The sequence below is a fragment of the Protopterus annectens genome, chromosome 4.part0, assembly GCF_019279795.1.
Source record: "Protopterus annectens isolate FY-2018-M chromosome 4.part0, PAN1.0, whole genome shotgun sequence".
In the NCBI taxonomy this organism is placed as follows: Eukaryota; Metazoa; Chordata; order Ceratodontiformes; family Protopteridae; genus Protopterus; species Protopterus annectens.
Window position 1 is genome coordinate 1,061,759,511 of NC_056733.1, and position 21,840 is coordinate 1,061,781,350.

Consider the following 21,840-nt stretch of genomic DNA (forward strand, 5'->3'; position numbering starts at 1 on the left):
CCAATTCTCTGCACCGCCCTTTGGCTTATCTACTGCGCCCAGGGTCTTGACAAAGTGCCTGGCACCAGTAATTGCATTTTGCAGACAAAGAAGTATTCAAATATACCCTTACTTGGACGACTGTCTCATTCAAGCAGAAAACAAGGAGACACTTCTACGATACCTGGTGTTTGTGAAAGGGCTTCTAGCATGCCTAGGGTACACAATAAATGAAAAGAAATCACAACTAATATCCTCTCAAAAGATAACATTCCTGGGTGCAAGCTTGCATACAACTGCCCAAATGGCTTACCTCACGCCAGACAAACAAAGGCAACTGACTACTTACTTCAAACTGATGGCAACAAAAACCCAATCTTCTGCAAGACAAATTCTGCAGGCTCTGGGCTTCATGGCATCCTGCAACCTACTAATTCCATATGCAAGACTGCATATGAGGAAACTTCAATAGTACCCAAAAAGTTTATGGAGTCAACATTCACAGTTTGGAAACAATGATTCCTCTCAACCCCTGCCTGCAACAGGAGTTTCTATGGTGGGCAAAGGCCTGTCGCCAAAACATGGGACGGCCCTTCACTCTACCCCATGCCAGCCAAACCTTAACAACAGATGCATCAGATTATGCCTGGGGGGCCCACATGGCAGGAAGATGCATTCAGGGCATATGGGCCCCAAATCAAATGCATCTACATATCAACCAGAAAGAGATGCTAGATGTTCAAAATGTCCTAACAGCCTTCAAGGACTTACTTCATCCAGGACAACTACTGATAAAGATGGACAACACCACAGTCATGTGGTATATAAACAAGCAAGGGGGCACACACTCATACCTCCTTTGCAGATTATCCATGGCACTGTGGGGCACAGCTTTGACCTACCAAACAAATCTTCAAACTCAATTCCTGCCAGGAAAACAGAACACGCTGGCAGACGACTTACGCAGAAACCTTATGGATCCTCACAAATGGAAAATAAATCCACAAGTATTCAGCATGATAACAGAGAAATGGGGAGCCCAGACATAGATCTCTTTGCCTCTCCTCAAATTTATCAATTGAAAAGATTCTGCACAAAGACTTATCACAGACAAGCATGGAAAGTGGACGCCCTATCCTTCAGTTGGAAAAACCTGTCAGTTTACACCTTTCCTCTTCTGCCTCTTCTACCCAAGGTCCTCCTAAAAGTCAGGCTAGAGAAGCCAAAGATGATATTAATTGCCCCAGACTGGCCCCGCCAATACTGGTACCCAATCCTAAGGAACTTGTCTCAATACCCAACTTGGATTTTGCCTCAAAGACCACAACTACTGTCCCAGCAAAACAATCAGATCCTGCACAATCAACTCTGGCTGCATGGCTAATCATGTAATCATACTAACGACACCTCTCAGTAAAGCTGTGATGGATGTCATTTTGGAAGCCAGAAGGCCTAATACTAGAAAATCTTATGCTGACAAATGGAAGAGATTCTGTGCATGGAATCAAGCGCAAGGAACTGATACAGCAGAACCACATATTCCTCAGATATTACAGTACGTAACTGAGATGCTTGACAAAGGCTTATCTTTCTCATCAATGAAAATCCATGCCTCTGCCATTTCGGCTCATTGCAATACAGAGCCACCAATCTTTTCTCATCCTTTAATAAAGCAGTACCTTAGAGGAGCCAAAAACCTAAGGCCTCCTAGATCACTATTACCTGCATGGGACCTTAATTATTTGTTGGAAAAACTCATCCTGCTTCCATTTGAACTAGCTGCTACTGCTGATATAAAGTTCTTATCATGGAAGACAGCTCTGCTACTAGCAATTACTTCAGCAAAGAGTTTCAGAGCTACAGGCCCTCATGGCTATAGAGCCTTTTATCATATTTTACCCAGACAGGGTGTCTCCGAGGACAAATCCTTTTATGCCTAAGGTGGTTTCCACTGTGGCTCTTAACCAAACAATTCATCTGCCAACTTTTTATCCAAATCCACAGAACAAAGGGGAGAGAATTCTGCATTCCTTGGACGTGCACAGACAGCTAAGATTCTATTGGAGCAGGACAAAAGCTCTAAGAAAAACAGCAATTACTAGTGCCATATGCTGCAGGATCCGAAGGAAAGGCTATTTCAAAACTGACAATTTCAAAGTGGATAAGTCACTGCATCAGATGTTCATCGTGTTTCACTGTTGCAGTCATTACACTTGGGTTATCTTGCTGGCAGGCTACCCGCAGTCGGCCTGAATTCCAAAGTCCTGGTCCAGTGTTGGTTGCTGTCGCCTCTTCCCTGATGTCAGTGCGCCAGGGGTATAAAAGATGCAGCCGACGCCATTTTCTTCAGTCTTTCTTGCCGCACGGTGCCCGAAGCAAAAGCAGTTCGTAAGTGCCGGTCGGCCGACTCCTGAGATTTTCAAAATTGAATTTCACATCTGAAGTCTTCATTAAAGCTAAGTACCCCATTGGGGAAACTTTTTTCTTGCTCCAGTTCGATGTCAGAAAAAGTTAACAATTGTATTTCTTATGGGAAGCAAATACCTCATAAGGATTTTCACTCTTACTGTATTCCTTGCCTAGGCCCTGACCACGACGTTGCTAGTTGTCGGTTTTGTGCTAGATTTAACCAACGCACTATTAAGCGTCGGTACGATTTTGCCTTTCATTACTTTGGCCGAAGATTCAATTATATAATGCCGTCAGAACAGCTGATGACTGGAGTTTATAAAAAGTGCAAGGATAAAGAAAAGGACAGGCATCCGAGGTCCAAAACTGACGATGAGGCTAAGCTAGTCGCCGGTTCTCAGTGAGGCGCTTTCGCAGCCCCTGACACCCGCTACCTCAGAGCCACAGGCCGCTTTCGACTCCCACATGGAGTCGACTGGGCCTCTGGATACTCAAGGTATTGGAATGTCAGAAACTATCCCCTCAGATGGGTCCGGAGCCGCTGTGCAGGCATCGGCTTCTGAGGATGTTTTCAGACCTACACAGTTATATGTAAAGCCATCTTCAGCGGCAAAGACTAAAGCAGCTCTAAAGACAAAGAAACAAGTACAGCATTCTCCCGGACAGACTTCCATGCCTAAAAAACAGATGCTTAAAATGGCCGAAGACCTCATTACTTTGATCAGGGGTTCCCAACCCCCTCCTGATAAGAGGTCTAGGCAAGAGACAGAATATGTATCTTCAGATCAAGTTTCCATTTCCTCTGATTCCTCTTCTGAACAGGAATACTTTCTTCCTCCCTATGAGGATTCTGATGCTGAAGAATCTATTCCTTCAGCTTCTCCACCTGAGGATTACTCTTTTGGTGGAACCCTGCATACCACGAGGGAGCATTTTCATTGGGAGAGCCAAGATTATTCAGAATCTAAGAAAAGGCTCAGAGATTTTCTTTTACTACCTCAGCATAGGCCCCTTGTTATTTCCCCTGTTCTGCACATTGTAAATGATGTTTTTTCAGAGTCTGGCCTGTCTCCAGACTCTTTACCCCCTGCACCTGGTAAGCCAGACAGATACTACAGGGTCCCAGATTCCCATAAATTTCTATATAAAAACCCTGCTGCTGACCCAGAAACCATATCTCAGGGTCCCAAGGGAGTCAAGGCTTCCACTGCAAAAAACCCTGTCCCCTCTGATAGGGATTCAAGGGCACTGGATAGATGGGGGAAAAAAGTTTACACCTCTGCTACTTTGGCTGTAAGGGCTTTAAATTGTCAGTTTCATATGCTTAAATATCAGCAATACTTAATGTCACTGTTAAAACAGAAAATGTTGACTAATACAGAATGTTCAGAAAACAATGAAATGCAGGATTTATTACATGCAGCTGAACAAGTGGGAAAGCATACTTTGCAATGTGGTTTTGATTCTCTGGAGGCCTCTTGTAGGGCTGCTGTAACGGGTTCTGTCATTAGGAGGCATGCTTGGTTAAAGGAACAGAATCTGCCTAATTATGTTAAAGCAAAATTATTAGATGCTCCATTACAGCATGACACTTTGTTTGGTGTTAAGGCAGAAGAGATGTTGAAGAAAATGGAGGATAAAGCGAAATCTATGCAGACAGTTAAGGATTTCTTACAGGTACAGCCACCCAGATTTAGCAGGAACTGGCCTTCAAATAATTGGTCCTTTCCAGTGTCAGACAGGCCACAAAGAGGCAGATACAGATGCCCTTGAGGCATATCCCAGCCCCAAGGCTCATACAGGCCTAAACAATGGGGTGCTTCAACCTCCAAAGGCGGAGAAGACAAGTCACAGCCATATAGGAAACAGTCCCAATGACTTTCCTCTTCCAGTACCAAGCACTTATCTTTTGGCAGCCCCCTTAGGGGGAAAACTAGTGCTTTTTTCACAAAATTGGCACATGATCACCCAAGACAAATGGGTCCTGAATATAGTGTCTCAGGGTTACAGGTTCCACTTTTACACCCTGCCAAGGGCACAAGGCATGCCAGACCTGCCAGACAATCAATGGGCAGAGGCACTAAAGCAAGTTTCATCCCTCATGGACATGAGGGCCATTCAGCGAGTACCACAGCAAGAGCAGGGGCAAGGATTTTATTCCCGACTTTTCTTAGTACCCAGAAAGGACAAAGCCTAGAGACCAATACTGGACCTGTCTATTCTAAACACTTTTCTGGACATTCCAAAATTCAAAATGTTGACTCTGCAGCAGCTTCTGCCCATGCTGGGCAAGAAGGCTTGGCTTGTAACTTTGGACCTAAAAGAGGCATACCTGCATGTCCCAATCAGACAATCTTGCAGAATATACCTCAGATTCATAGCTGGCTCAATGCACTACCAATTCTCTGCACTGCCCTTTGGCTTATCTACTGCGCCCAGGGTCTTCACAAAATGCCTGGCACCAGTAATTGCTTTTTGCAGACAAAGAGGAATTCAAATATATCATTACTTGGACGACTGCCTTATTCAAGCAGAGAACAAGGACATCTACTAAAGCATCTAGCGCTTGTTAAAAGACTACTAATTTGCCTAGGGTACACAGTAAACAAAAAGAAATCAAAACTAGTACCCTCTCAAGAGAATATTCCTGGGTGCAAGCTTAAATACAACTGCCCAGATGGCTTATCTCACGCCAGACAAACAAAGGCAACTGACTTCTTACTTCGAAATGTTGGCAACAAAGACCCAATTATCTGCAAGAAAAATACTGCAGGCTTTGGGCTTCATGGCATCCCGCATTCTGTTAATTCCATATGCAAGACTACATATGAGGAGACCACAATGGTATCTAAAAGGCGTTTGGACTCAACATTGCCACAGCCTGGAAACATTAATTACCCTCATTCCCTGCCTGCAACAGGCATTTCAATGGTGGGCACAGGCCTGTCACCACAACAAGGGACAGCCATTCACTTTACCCACAGCCAGGCAGACACTAACAGATGCATCAGACTATGCCTGGGGGGGGGGCCCACATGGCAGGAAAATGTTTTCAGGGCACATGGCCCGCAAGCCAAATGCATCTTCATATCAATCTAAAAGAGATGCTAGCTGTTCAGAATGCCCTGACAGCCTTCAAGGATCTACTTCATCCAGGACAACTATTGATAAAGCTGGACAATACCACAGTCATGTGGAACATAAACAAGCAGGGAGGCACACATTCCTACCCCCTCTGCAGAGTAGCCATGACTCTGTGGGATACAGCATTGACTTGCCAAGTACATCTGCAAGCACAATTCCTGCCAGGAAAGATAAATACTCTGGCAGACGAACTAAGCAGAAACCTGATGGATCCCCACGAGTGGAAATTGGATCCACAAGTCTTCAGTATGATAACAAGGAACTGCGGATGCCCGGACATAGACCTGATGTCCTTCAAGAATGCAACTGCAGTCATAACATGTGGGTTGTCCTGCCTCAGGCAGCCCTCAGTCGGCCGGATTCCAAAGTCTGGGTCCGGCGGCTGATGTCATTTCTCCGACGTCAGAGCGGCTGGAGTACATAAGCATCAGCCGAAGCCATTTTCTTCAGTCTTTCTTGCCGCGCGGTGTCCGAAGCAGAAGCAGTTCGCAAGTGCCGGTCGGTCAGCTCCTGTATTCTACGATACCGAAGTCATCAAAAAAGCTAAGTACCCCGTTGGGGACCTTTTCTTGCCTCAGCCAATGTCAGAAATTACTGAAAAAGTTAACAATTGTCTTTCTTGTGGTAAACAAATACCTCATAAGGATTTCCACTCTTACTGTCTCCTTTGCCTGGGCCCAGACCACGACGTCTCGGCCTGTGTAGCCTGTGCTCGCTTCAACAAGCGCACTCTCAGGTGCCGGGCGGAGTTCGCTGAAGATTTTTTCGGCGATAATTTTGCTTACACCATGCCGTCGGATCTTCCGACATCGCAAACTCCCAAAAAGCGGAAAGACCGGGACCGACATCCTCGGCCCGCGTCTACCACCGACTCCACGCCAAAACCTAGCACGAGTGCTCCGGTTCCCTCTGAGACGGTCTCTCCACCGCTCCGAACCGAAGACACCACTTTACCGACGACTCCGATTCCAGACATTACTCCGACGCTAGTTATAGATTTTCCTTCGGATACCGAAACCGAGGAAATACCCGAGACCATTGCTTTAGACAAGGTCACTCCTGCACGTGGAGCTGCCAGGCCCCCTATGGCCATGTCTATTAAGGCCTACACTAGGGCTAAGGCAGCCAGCGAAACAAAGCATATTACTTCTAAATCCTTACCTCAGCCGACTCCAGAGACTCAAATTATGTCCATGGCTGCTGATTTAATTTCCATGATTAGAGGTTCACAGGCCCATCCTGAGAGAGGATCCCAGCCTCCTCCTGATAAAAGGCCCCGGGTTGAACCCTCTGACCCTACTCCTTCAGATGATGATTCTGAGGGCTCTGTCCACACTGATAGCCAGGAAGTGCTCTTCCAGACCTATGAGGACTCGGATGCAGAAGATTCCATCCCCTCGGCCTCCCCTCCTGAGGATATTTCTTTTGGGGAAGTTCTGCACACCATGAGGGAACATTTCAAGTGGCAAGGTCAGGATTATTCTGATTCTAGGAAACGCCTTAGGACTTTCCTTAAGAAGCCTCAGCACAGGCCCTTAGCTATTCCTCCTGTACTTGATGTTCTGGATGATTTGTATTCTGACTCTAGTGCTACCCCTGATTCTCTTCCTCCTGCTCCAGCCAAGCCAGACAGGTATTACAGGGTCCCCAAAACTCATTCCCATTTATTCAGGGCCCATACTGTTGATTTGGAAACTATCTCACGGGGCCTAAAGGAGTTTCAGCCTCCACCTCAAAAATCCTTTGCCCTCCAACAGGGAAGCTAGGTCATTAGAGAGATGGGGCAAAAGGTTTACACATCCACTACCTTATCTATGAGAGCTTTAAATTGCCTTTTCATATGTTACAATATCAGGATTATCTGTTAGAAGACTTACAAAAAACATTAGCCACTCCTGTTCCTTTAGACAGGAAGACTTTGCAGGAAGCTGTACATAACACTCAGCAAGTAAGCAATCACTTCCTGCAGTGTGGATATGATGCACTGGAAGCTTCATGTAGGGCAGCTATGACAGGGGCAGTCATTCGTAGACATGCTTGGTTAAAAGATCAACCTCTACCAGATCAGGTAAAGCAAAACTTCTGGATGCACCTTTGGAAAGAACAAGCTTTTGGTACAAATGCTAAGGATGTGTTAAAGACCATCGAAGAAAACGCAAAATCAGTTCAGACTGTGAAAGATTTCCTCCAGGTTCAACCCCCCAGGTTCAGTAGGAATTGGCCTTCAAAAAACTGGTCCTTTCCTAATCCAGAAAAGTTTCAAAGGGATAAGAACAGACGTGGCCGAGGAAGAGGCCAATACAGAGGCCCTTACAGGGGACGACAGTGGCAGCCAGGAAACCAAAAAAGTGACGCAGGGGTTTCACCTGCCCCACAACCACAATCTCAATGACTTTCCTCTACTACCGCCTACCAGGGAACAACTAGAAGCTCCCTTGGGCAGGAAATTATCTCTGTTTGCAGAAAACTGGCACAGACTGACAAAGGACAAATACATTTTGGACATTATAGACCGAGGGTACAGGTTTCACTTTCATACCTTACCAAGAAAACAAGGCATGCCAAACCTACCACAAAATCAGAGGGCAGAGGCTATCAAGCAAATCACTCTGCTGACTCGGATGAAAGCAATAGAAAGAGTTCCACAACAAGAACAAGACCAGGGGTTTTACTCAAGACTGTTCCTTGTTCCAAGAAAAGAATCTCAATGGAGACCAATACTGGACTTGTCCGCATTAAACACCTTTCTCATAGTACCAAAGTTCAAAATGCTGACTCTACAGCAACTCCTTCCCATGCTGGGCAAGGGGTCGTGGCTGATTACTCTGGACCTCAAGGAGGCATACCTGCATGTCCCCATCAGACACAGCTGCAGAAGATACCTCAGATTTCTTGCAGGGCCAGAGCATTATCAATTCTCAGCATTGCCATTTGGCTTATCTACTGCCCAGAGTATTTACAAAATGCCTGGCTTCAGTAATTGCTCATTGCAGGCTCCAGGGTATACAAATTTACCCTACCTGGACGACTGCCTCATACAAGTGGACGACAAATTGATGTTGACAAAAAACCTGGATTATGTCATACGATTACTTCAAGCTCTGGGATACACAGTCAACTTCCAAAAGTCAAGACTGCAGCCATCCCAGCAAATAATCTTCTTAGGAGCCAAACTAGACACAGCCTCTCAGATGGCTTACCTGACAGAAGACAAGCAAGTGAAGTTAACTCATTACTTCAAAGGTTTAGCAAAACTCACCCAGATGACTGCAAGGAGATTCCTACAGGCCCTGGGTTACATGGCATCCTGCATTCTCCTGGTCCCATTAGCAAAACTACACATGAGAAAGCTTCAATGGTACCTAAAAAGCATTTGGTCTCAACACAGCAACAACTTGGAGACAATCATACCACTCATTCCATGCCTACAAAAGGAATTCCTATGGTGGGCCTCGGTGAGCCAGGCAAACACAGGTATGTCATTCAAGAAACCACAGATAACACAGACCATGACTGCAGACGCCTCAGACCTTGGATGGGGGGCGCACATGGAAGGCAGGTGTATACAAGGACAATGGTCTCCAAAGGAAACACATCTGCATATAAACCAAAAGGAAATGCTGGCAGTAATGCATGCCATTGAGGCCTTTCAACACCAACTCCAGCAAGGCCATTTAATGATACGGACAGACAACACCACTGTGATGTGGTACATAAACAAGCAGGGGGGCACCCACTCTTACCCCCTTTGCAGACTGACAATGCAGCTTTGGGAGAAATCACTGAGCCTGAACATCCAGTTACAATCCCAGTTTGTTCCAGGAAAAGACAATGTGTTGGCGGACAGCCTAAGCAGGAATTTCACAGATCCACACGAGTGGAGGTTACATCCGAAGGCCTTCAGACAACTCACTTCGATATGGGGCAAGCCAGAAGTGGACCTATTTGCCTCTCACCTCAACCATCTTCTACCAAAATTTTGCACAAGGACATACCATCCAAAAGCTTGGAAAATAGATGCCCTCTCATTCAACTGGAACTCCCTAGCAATCTATGCATTCCCACCTCTGCCACTGATGACCTCAGTATTACTAAAGATCAAAGCAGAGAAACCCAAGGGAATCATAATAGCTCCGGACTGGCCAAGACAACACTGGTACCCACTACTACGGAGCATATGTCACACCAGGAGGTGGGCCCTTCCCCAGTGGCCTCTACTTTTGACTCAACACAATTTCGAAACACTGCATCCAAATCTTCAGACACTGCAGCTAACAGCCTGGGAGATCCCATAAATAACTTCAGCTTATCTTTCTCCAAGGAAGTTCAGCGGATATTAACAGAGGCTCGAAGACCATCCACCAGAAAGGTCTACTTAGCAAAGTGGAAAAGATTCAGCAATTGGAATACCAGCAAGGGGCATGATGCATCATTGTTGAACATCCCACTCATCTTGGAATATTTGGCAGATATGTTACAGAACGGCCTCTCATATTCATCCATAAAGATACATGCATCTGCTATTTCAGTTAGATACAACACTGATCCTCCTGTTTTTTCTCACCCCTTATTAAGGCAATTCCTCAGGGGAATCAAGAACATTAAGCCACCAAGGAAGGCCCCAGTGCCAGCCTGGGACCTCAATTTTGTCTTAGAAAAACTGACTCTACCTCCATTTGAGCCAGCAGCTTCAGTTGACTTGCAATTTCTCTCATGGAAGACAGCTTTCCTGTTGGCAATTACCTCAGCAAGAAGGGTTTTGGAGCTACAGGCCCTAATGGCAATACCACCCTTTATTATTTTTCACAGAGACAGGGTTTCATTAAGGACCAACCCTACTTTTATGCCAAAGGTGGTATCTAGGGTTTCTTTAAATCAAGCCATTCATCTGCCTGCTTTCTTCCCCAATCCTGAGAATAAGGGGAAAGACTGTTGCATACCTTGGACATTCACAGACAACTTCGATACTACCTGGACAGAACCAAGGCCAGTAGGAAGTCTGAACAACTTTTGTAGCTTACGCCTGCAGTACAAGGAAAAGCAATTTCAAAACAGACTATTTCTAAATGGATTGGACATTGCATCAGATTCTGTTATTCCTTTCATGGAAAGACTGTTCCAGCCAATGTCAGACCACATTCCACCAGAGCTACAGCCACCTCTACAGCATTCTTAAGAGGGGTGCCTACCAAGGACATTCTAGAAGCTGCTACATGGAGCTCCGTGCATACATTCTCCAAACACTACAATCTCCCTCTATACTCCAGATCCAGTGCAGGCTTTGCTTCGGCAGTCCTGCAGGGTTTGATTGCCACACCATCCTTTTCCTAGAGCATTCCTCCTCCCCCAGCTAAGCTATGGTATTCTGCCCAAATGTTATGACTGCAGTTGCATTCTTGAAGGACATAGTACAGTTTTGTACCTACCATAAATGTAGATGTCCGATAGACATGCAACTGCAGTCGGATTTTCCCTCCCTCCATACCCCTCTATGCCTAGGGTCCACTCCTATCCCTGTTTCTCTTAGCTGGGGATATCTGTTATGGTGTATTTGTTTTATTGCTCATTTATTTTTTTGGAATCCTGTTTTTGTCTTCCAGTTTGATTACAGCCTTCCTTGGAGGGCACCTGGCATCTGGGGCAAGAAACACTGAAGAAAATGGCGTCGGCTGATGCTTATGTACTCCGGCCGCTCTGACGTCGGAGAGAAATGCGACATCAGCCAACGTCGGACCCAGACTTTGGAATCCGGCCGACCGAGGGCTGCCTGAGGCAGGACAACCCACATGTTATGACTGCAGTTGCATGTCTATCGGACATCTACATTTATGGTAGGTGCAAAACTGTACTTTTGCCTCCCCACACAACTGCCAGCTACTGAAATTCTGCACAAAGACTTATCACAAGCAAGCATGGAAAGTGGATGCTCTATCTTTCAGCTGGAAAAAACCTAACAGTATATGCCTTTCCTCCACTGCCTCTCCTCCCTAAGGTACTCCTAAAGGTCAGACAAGAGAAGCCAAAAATGATATTAATTGCCCCAGACTGGCCCCGCCAGCACTGGTACCCAATCCTAAAGAGCTTGTCTCAATGCCCAGCCTGGACATTGCCTCAAATTCTTCACTTATTGACCCAACAAAACAGACAGATCCTGCACAACCAACTCAGGACCTTAAATCTGGCAGCATGGCAGATAATGTAACCATTCAGAACACACCTCTCTCTAAAGCAATTATGGATGTTATTTTGGAGGCCAGGAGGCCCAGCACCAGAAAATCTTATGCAGCAAAATGGAAGAGATTCTGTGCTTGGAGCCAGGCTCAGGGAATTGACATGCTTGTACCAAATATTCCTCAGATTTTACAATACCTAGCTGAGATGCTGGACAAAGGCCTATCCTTTTCATCAATTAAGATCCATGCCTCTGCCATTTCAGCTCATTACAACACAGACCCACCTATTTTTTCACATCCACTACTAAGGCAGTACCTCAGAGGGGCCAAAAACATAAGACCTCCAAGGAGAGCGCCAATACCTGCATAGGACCTCAGTTTTTTCTTGGAAAAACTCACATTGCCTCCTTTTGAGCCAGCCAATACAGCTGAGATAAAATTCTTATCATGGAAAACAGCTCTGCTCCTAGCAATAACTTCGGCAAGAAGAGTCTCAGAGTTACAGGCACTAATGGCTGTGGAACCTTTTATAATTTTCCATCCAGACAGGGTTTCTCTAAGGACAAACCCAACATTTATGCCTAAGGTGGTGTCCAGTGTGGCTCTCAACCAAACCATTCATTTGCCTACCTTTTATCCAAACCCACCGAACAAGGGGGAGAAACTTCTGCATTCTTTGGACATACACAGACAGCTACGCTTTTACTTGGACAGAACTAAAGCTTTCAGAAAGACTGAGCAACTTTTAGTGGCATATGCTGCAGGATCACAAGGAAAAGCCGTCTCAGGGCAGACTATTTCAAAATGGATAGGCCACTGCATTTGTTTCTGCTATTCACAACATGGCAAATCAGTGCCTAAAGGCATCACGCCACATTCAACCAGAGCAGCAGCCACTTCAGCAGCCTTCCTCAGAGGAGTACCAACCATGGACATTTTGGAGGCTGCAACTTGGACATCAGTGCACACTTTCACAAAGCACTACCACTTACCTCTTTACTCTAAATCCAGAGCAGGCTTTGCCACTGCAGTTCTGCAGGGCCTCATAGCCACTCCTAATTCTATTTAGGCCCAGCCACCCAACCTTGGCTTTGGGATTCAACCCAAGTGTAATGACTGCAACAGTGAAACACGATGAACATAGTACAGTTGTGTACCTACCATAAATGTAGATGTTCAAGTGTATTCACTGTTGCAGTCCAGGTTACCGTCCCACCATCCCCCTTTCATTGCTGGGACTAATCTGTACTTCTCTATTCTATACAACCAATGTGGTGTATTTGCATGTAGATGAAGGTAATGTTTATGTTAGTGCATGCTTTTTTATTGACATAATTTTTAGCCTACCCTCTTGGGGGTACCTGACATCTTGGGCAAGAAAAACTGAAGAAAATGGCATCGGCTGCATCTTTTATACCCCTGGCGCACTGACGTCAGGGAAGAAGCGACAGCAACCGACTCTGGACCAGGACTTTGGAATTCAGGCCAACTGCGGGTAGCCTGCCAGCAGGATAACCCAAGTGTAATGACTGCAACAGTGAATACACTCGAACATCTACATTTATGGTAGGTACACAACTGTACTTTAATTACCCAGGACAAGTGGGTATTAAACATAGTATCCCAGGCATACAGATTTCATTTCCATACTTTGCCAATTCCAAACGGATGGCCAGATCTGCCACAAAACCAGTGGGTAGAGGCCCAGAAACAAGTCATAGCCCCCATGGATATGGGGGCTATTCAACCGGTACCAGAAAAGGAAAAAGGACAAGGATTTTATTCAAGACTTTTCCTGGTACCCAGAAAGGACAAATCATGGCGTCCAATACTGGGCTTATCAATTCTGAACATATTCCTGGCCTTTCCAAAATTCAAAATGCTGTCTTTACAACAGCTACTGCCTAAGCTAGGCAAGAATGCCTGGTTGTAACTCTAGACTTAAAAGAGGCATACCTGCATATCCCAATAAGGGAATCTTGCAGAAGATACCTCTGCTTCAAAGCAGGTTTTTTGCATTACCAATTCTCTGCACTGCCCTTTGGCTTATCTACTGCGCCCAGGGTCTTTACAAAGTGCCTGGCACCAGTAATTGCATTCTGCAGACAAAGAAACATTCAAATTTATCCTTATCTGGACGATTGTCTCGTTCAGGCAGAAGACAAGAACACACTTCTTCAACATCTGGCGTTTGTAAAAAGGCTTCTAACATGCCTAGGGTACACCATAAACGAAACGAAACCACAACTGGTACCCTCTCTACTAATTACATTCCTGGGTGCAAGTTTGAATACAACTGCCCAGATGGCTTACCTCACACCAGACAAACAAATGCAATTGACAGCATACTTCAAACAAATGGCAACAGAAACCCAGTTATCTGCAAGACAAATTCTGCAGGCTTTGGGGTTCATGGCATCCTGCATTCTACTAATTCCATATGCGAGACTGCATATGAGGAAACTTCAGTGGTACCTAAAAAGTTTATGGAGTCAGCATTGTCACAGCCTGGAAGTAATGATTCCTCTCATTCCCTGCCTACAACAGGAGTTTCTTTGGTGGGCAGAGACATGTCACCAAAACAAGGGGCTGTCATTCACTCTACCCCCTGCCACCCAAACCCTAACTGCAGATGCATCAGTCTATGCTTGGAGGACCCACCTGGCAGGGAGATGCATTCAGGGCAAATGGAGCCCAAACCAAATGCATCTACATATCAACCAGAAAGAAATGCTAGCTGTTCAAAATGCTCTGACAGCCTTCAAAGACTTACTTCATCCAGGACAACTACTGATAAAGACGAACAACACCACAGTTATGTGGTACATAAACAATCAGGGGGTACCCATTCCTACCCCCTTTGCAGAATAGCCATGGCCTTGTGAAACACAGCCTTGACTTACCGAATATATCTTCAAGCTCAACTCCTGCCAGGAAAGCAAAATACTCTGGCAGACGACCTAAGCAGAAATCTTATGGACTCACGTGAATGGAAACTGGATCCACAAATCTTCAGCATGTTAACATAGAAATGGTGAAACCCAGACAGATCTATTTGCCTCTCCCCAAAACTATCAGTTGGACAAATTCTGCACAAGAACTCATCACAAAAAAGCATGGAAAGTGGATGCTCTATCCTTCAGCTGGAAAAACCTATCAGTCTATGCCTTTCCCCCTCTGCCTCTACTCTCCAAGGTCTTACTAAAAGTCAAACAGGACAAACCAAAAATGATTCTAATTGCTCCGGACTGGCCTCACCAACACTGGTACCCTCTTCTAAGGAATATGTCACACCTTCCTCCATGGTACTTGCCTAAACTATTGTCTCAGCAGAACTATCAGATTCTGCACACTCAGCTCCAAACTCTGAATCTTGCAGCATGGCTAATCAACTAATTATTCAAACCACATCTCTCAGTTAACCTGTGATGGATGTCATTTTGGAAGCCAGAAGGCCTAGTACTAGAAAATCTTATGCTGATAAAATGAAGAGATTCTGTGCTTGGAACCAAGCACAATGAATAGACACAGCAAAGCCCAATATTCCTCAGATTTTACAATACTTAACTGAGATGATTGACAAGGGCCTATCTTTTTCTTCAATAAAAATCCATGCCTTTGCCATCTCGGCTCATTACAACACAGATCCTCCCCTCTTTTCTCATCCACTGCTAAAACTGTATCTCAGAGGGGCCAAAAATGTAAGGCCTCCCAGGAGAGCGCCATCTCCTGCATGGGACATCCATTTTGTGCTGGAAAAAGTCACCCTGCCTCCTTTTAAAATAGCAGCTACTGCGGATATAAAAATTATTTCTTGGAAGACAGCTTTTCTTTTGGCAGTCACTTCAGCTAGAAGGGTTTCAGAACTACAGGCTCTCATGGCAGTGGAGCCTTTCATTATTTTTTACCCAGACAGGGTGGCCCTCAGGACCAATCATTCTTTTATGCCTAAGGTGGCATCCACTGTGGACCTTAACCAGACCATTCACCTGCCAGCTTTTTTCCCAAATCCGCAGAACAAGGGGGAGCGGATTCTGCATTCACTGGATGTACACAGACAACTAAGATTCTACTTAAACAGGACAAAATCTCTAAGTAAGTCTGAGCAACTACTGGTAGCATTTGCTGCAGGATCAGAGGGGAAGGCTATATCAAAGTCCTGCAGGGCCTTATAGCTGCTCCTAATGCTGTTTAGTTCCATCCTCCCATCCATAGCTTTGGGATTCTACCCAAATGTAATGACTGCAACAGTGAAACACGAAGAACATAGTACAGTTGTGTACACTTACCATAAATGTAGATGTTCGAGTGTATTCACTGTTGCAGTCCAGGTTACCCACCCGCCATCCCCCTTTCTTCTGATGGAACCTATCTTTCCTTCTCTGATTTTTACAATCTATGTTGCTTGTAGATGAAGGTAAAGTCTATATATATATATATATATATATATATATATATATATATATATATATATATATATATAAATTTTGGCTACCCTTTTAGGTTGCACCTGTCATCTGGGGCAAGAAAAACTAAAGAACATGGCATTGGCCGCATCTTTTATACCCCTGATGACCTGACGTCAGGGAAGGGGCAAAAGCAGCTGAGGCAGGACCCAGGACTTTGGAATTCAGGCCAACTGAGGGCAACCTGCCAGCAGGATTACCCAAATGTAATGACTGCAACAGTAAATACACTCAAACATCTACATTTATGGTAAGTGTACAAAATTGTACTTTTTTCATGGGGTTCCAGTTGCATATTTTTAGGTCATTTATAAAGCTGGAGTGGTTAAAGTGTTTTTTGTTTCTCTGGTCTTCTCACTTCTTGTTATCTGATATTTAACTGTTAACCTAGTGGGATTCCTCTGTACTTTAAGTGCTAGCCACAAAGTTTGAGAAATCATTTTATACTCAACTACTGAGAGACTTGCTTTGCTATAATCACCTTCATTAGAAGATGAAGTTAAGTACAAACTTGCAGTTTTAAAAGTACTGTTTTTTGATTTTTCTGTACCTAATTGTGTGTTTCACTGAATAGTGTCTGCTGTCTCTCTCCGTGCAGTTTGTCCCCATCCACCCTGTTCTTGTTTTGGTGATGTTCTTCATGTTTCACTGTTGCAGTCATTAAATTTGGGTAATCTGTTGGCAGGTAGCTCTCAGTCGGCCTGATTAACAAAGTCTTGGGTCCTGCATCGGTTGCTGTCCCTGCTTCCATGACGTCAGGTCGTCAGGGGTGTAAAACATGCAGCTGATGCCATTAGATCAGTCATTCTTGCCGTGCGGTGCCCGAAGCAGAAGCAGTTCGCAAGTGCCAGTCGGCCGACTCCTGAAATTTTCGTTTTCGAGATTCAGAACCGAAGTCTTCAACTAAAAAGCTTAGTACCCCGTTGGGGAAACTTTTTCTTGCTCCTTACCGATGTCAGTAAAAGTTAATAATTGCATTACTTGTGGGAAGCAAATACCTCATAAGGATTTTCATTTGTACTGTATTCCTTGCCTAGGCCCTGACCACAACGTACCTTGCTGTCGGTTTTGTGCTAAATTTAATCAACGCACTATTAAACGTAGGTATATTTTTGCTTCTAAATATTTTGTCTCACGCTTTAATTATCCAGAAATGTCGTCGGTTAGCAATCCGACTACCGGAATACCTATAAAAATGCAAAGAAAAAGACAGAGACAGGCCGTCGAGATCCAAAACTGACAACAATGCTTCTCCTAAGCCAGTCACAAGTTCGCCGGTACTCAGTGAGGCGCATTTGAAGCCCCTGATACCAGCTAATTGATTTGCAGGCCTTTACTGAGACTAATTCGGAGTCCGGTATGCCGCAAGATGCTTCAATAATGGAACCCGTGGATGTCTCTACTTTAGATGGGTCCGGAGCCGCTGTGCAGGCACGGGCTTCTGAGAGTGTTTTCAGGCCTACAGATTTGTATATTAGACCAATGGCATCTTCAATACTAAGGCCAAAATCTAAATCTATGTCTAAAAACCGATGCCTGGGCCACATGTGCAGGCCGCTATGCCTAAAAAACAAATGATCAAAATGGCTGAAGATTTACTTACTCTGATCAGGGGTAGCCAACCCCCCCCCCCTTCTAAGAGGCCTAGGCAAGACATTGATTATGAATCTTCTGAACAGGATTCTATGTCTTCTGACTCTTCTAATGAACAGGATTTGTCTATACCTACTTGCGAGGACTCAGATGCAGAAGATTCCGTTCCTTCTTCTCCATTCCTTATGCTTCTTCCCCTGAGGATTTTTCTTTTTGGGAAACTTTACATACCTTACTGGAACATTTCCACTGTGAAAGTCAGGATTTCTCTGAATCTAAAAAGAGACTTAGGGATTTTCTTCTTCTTCCTCAACATAAGCCTTTGGCTATACCTCCTGTCCTAGACCTTGTGGATGATGCTTTTTCAGAATCTAGTATGGCTCCTGATTCTCTGCCTCTGGCTCCTTGTAAGCCAGACAGATACTACAGGGTTCCTGACTCCCACAAATTCCTTTTCAAAAATCCTATTGCAGATCCTGAAACCATTTCTCATGGTCCCAAGGACATTAAGGCCTCTACTGCTAATAATCCTACCCCTTTTGATAGAGATTCCAGGGCGCTAGATAGATGGGGGTAAGAAGATTTACACTTCTGCAGCCTTGGCAATCAGGGCTTTAAACTGTCAATTTCATATGCTTAAATACCAGCAGCATATCATGGGACTGCTTAAACAGAGAATTATGTTAATATCTGACTGTGTGGAAAGTAAAGATTTTTAGGATTTACTGCATTCAGCTGAACAAGTTGGAAAACATACTTTGCAATGTGGTTTTGATTCTTTGGAGACCTCTTGCAGGCCCGCTATAACTGGCTCTGTGCTAAGAAGGCATGCTTGGCTCAAAGAGCAAACTCTGCCTGATCATGTTAAAGCAAAATTGTTGGATGCTCCTTTACAACAGGACCATCTCTTTAGTAATAAGGCTGAAAAAGTTTTAAAAAATATGGAAGATAAAGCTAAATCTATGCAAACTGTGAAAGCAAATTCTGCAAGCCTTGGAGTTCATGGCCTCTTTTCTTACAAGTTCAATTTCCAAGACTTAGTTGGCACTGGCCTACTAAGAACTGGTCCTTTCCAGTTCCTTCGAGAGCCACTCAAGTCAAACCCAGACATTCCAAAGGCTCCAGGTTTCAGTCACAAGGGACTTTTAGAACAAAACAAATGGGGTGCCCCCTCCTCCAAATCTGGAAACAACAAGGCACCTCCCTATGGTAAGCAGTCTCAATGACTTCCCTCTACACTTACCAAAGCACTTACCTTTCAGCCGCCCCTTTGGGGGGGGAAAACTGGCACTTCATGTATGAAACTGGCAATTTATAACCCAGGACTAATGGGTTTTAAATATAGTATCCCAGGAATACAGATTTCATTTCCACACATTGCCAATCCCAAACGGATGGCCAGACATGCCCCCAAATCTGTGGGCAGAGGCCCAGAAACAAGTACTGTCTCTCATGAACATGGGAGCTTTTCAACCAGTCCCAGAAGAGGAAAAGGGACAAGGTTTCTATTCAAGACTTTTCCTGGTACCCAGAAAAGACAAATCATGGTGTCCAATTCTGGACTTATCTGCTCTAAGCACATTTCTGGACATTCCAAAATTTAAGATGCTGACTCTTCAACAGTTACTTCTTATGCTAGGCAAAGATGCCTGGTTGGTAACTCTAGACTTAAAAGAGGCTAACCTGCATATTCCCAATCAGGGAATCTTGCAGAAGATACCTCCACTTCAAAGCAGGCTATTTGCATTACCAGTTCTCTGCACTGCCCTTTGGCTTAGCTACTGCGCCCAGGGTCTTCACAAAGTGCCTGGATCCAGTAATTGCATTTTGCAGGCAAATAAATATTCAAATATATCCATACCTGGACGATTGTCTAATTCAGGCAGAAAACAGAGACATTCTTCAAAAACATCTGGCGTTTGTAAAAAAAAGGTTCTAACTTGTCTAGGGTACACCATAAATGAAAAGAAATCACAACTAGTACCCTCTCAAAAAATTACATTCCTGGGTGCAAGCTTGAATACAACTGCCCAGATGGCTTACCTTACGCCAGAAAAGCAAATTCATTTGGTGACTTACTTCAAACAGGTGGCCACAAAAACCCTGCTGTCTGCAAGACAAATTCTGCAAGCCTTGGGGTTCATGGCCTCCTGAATTCTTCTAATTCCATATGCAAGACTGCATATGAGGAAACTTCAGTGGTGCTTAAAGAGTTTATGGAGTCAACATTGTCACAGCTTGGAAACAATGATTCCTATCTTACCTGCAACTAGAGATGTTAAGTTGTCTATCTCGCCTTCATTCTTGCTGGTTGGGTTTGGAGCCAATTCTCGGCTCTGACTCGGCCATCTTCAAAAGCTCGAGAGCTGCATACTGGCTCGAGGCCACCCCATATCCCATGATGCCTGGCACTAGATACCCTGATCTCGTTTGCCGCTTCTGCTGTGAGGTTGTCTACTGGCTCAGGTTGTATTTTTTCATCATTTAATCGTTTTTTTTATAAAAATTGTTAGCTTGTTAGTGTAGATTGTTTATACTACTTAATCTTTAGATATATATATATACTTGTAGTATTCTTTCTTAAACCTCTCTCTTTTCTGAAGTAGCCGTTTAAGTTAGAGGCTAACCTATTTTTTTCTTTAAAAAAAAAATAAATATATAGTTAGTATTTACTTAGTTTAGTCTGTTGTTGTTAGACTATTGTGTGTATCCTTGACTGTTTTTGGGTGTGGTAACTTTGTGTGTGTGTTATAGTTATTATACTCAAATTGTTATAGTTGTGTATTGTGTATTGTGTTTGGTATTCCCTTCTTTAAGTATGTCCAAGAATACCAAGGTGTCCGGATTCAAGATGTGTGATTCATGCTGTCAGAAGATGTCTCTGACAGATGGTCACACTTCTTGTGTCTATTGTCTCGGCGCTGTGCACCTGCAGGACTCTTGTTTGGTTTGCCATGCCTTCAGCCCAAGAGTCCTGCAGGAGCATAAAAATAAGTTAATCCTACGTGGATTACTCAAATAGGATTCACCGGCAAAGACTCAGCCTGTGAAGGCCTCTAAGCCACCAAAATCTTTGGCTCCCAGTTCGGAGCCGTCGATGGGTGAAGCTGTTCCTTCAGCCTCGATTCCGGCCGGAACTGATTTATCTGCCTCCCAGTTGGCTCTGACTCTCCCTTCGGAGCCGACTGGGAGTCGAAAGAGATCTTGGTCTCCCTCCCTGGAGTCGATACGCTCGGCTCCGAGGTCTCCTCTGCTCGAATTGGAGCACAGTCATCGGTCCCACTCTTCTCGGTCCTCAAGACTATCTGATCATGATGTGGAGAGAGTGATCAGTAGGCTGTTAAAATCGCAGGCCCTAGCAAAAATGTTGTCCAGCCCCACTCACCAGGTGTCGGCTCCATCCATATCTGCAGTTATTCCTCCTCCGACTCCTTCCTTGAGCTCGGAGACGGAGTTCATTGGGGTTCGGGTCGTGGAACTGTCTGCATCAATACCTTCTGCTTTGGTTCCGTCGTCGGCTCCGATCACTTCTTTGGTACCATCCTTGAAAGGGTCTGGGCGCTGAGATTCCCTTGTCGGCTCCGAGGGGGCGAGTGGCATCAGACCCTTGTCCAACCCTGTTCTCCCTCTCAGAGCTTCGGCGCAGGTGAGCTCGGCTCCTGCATCAGCTTCAGAGCTGTCCCCCTCGGTGCAGAGAGGGATTCTGGTCTCTTTGGAACTGGAGCCTTCTCAGCATCTGAGCAGGAACGCCTTTGAGGTCATGAGGAGTGTGCTGGCTCCTGAGTCAGCCCCACGATCATCCCCACTATCTCCTCCCACTATGGTGCCTGCGTCTGCCTCTGTCCCGCCTCCAGACCCCAAGCGTGGGGAACCAACGCTCCAGGGCACCCCCTTGGGTGTATCTTCCCTCTTCCGAGGCCTCCCATGATCATTCAGAAGAGCCACCTCGTAAGAGGAAATGCAAGAGGAAGCATGTTGACTCCCCTGAGTCTGTCACATCAGATACCAACTTGGAGGATTCGAAAGGGTCCCCGAGATCCCCCTCTGAAGATGTCTCCTTTTCAGACATCCTCGAG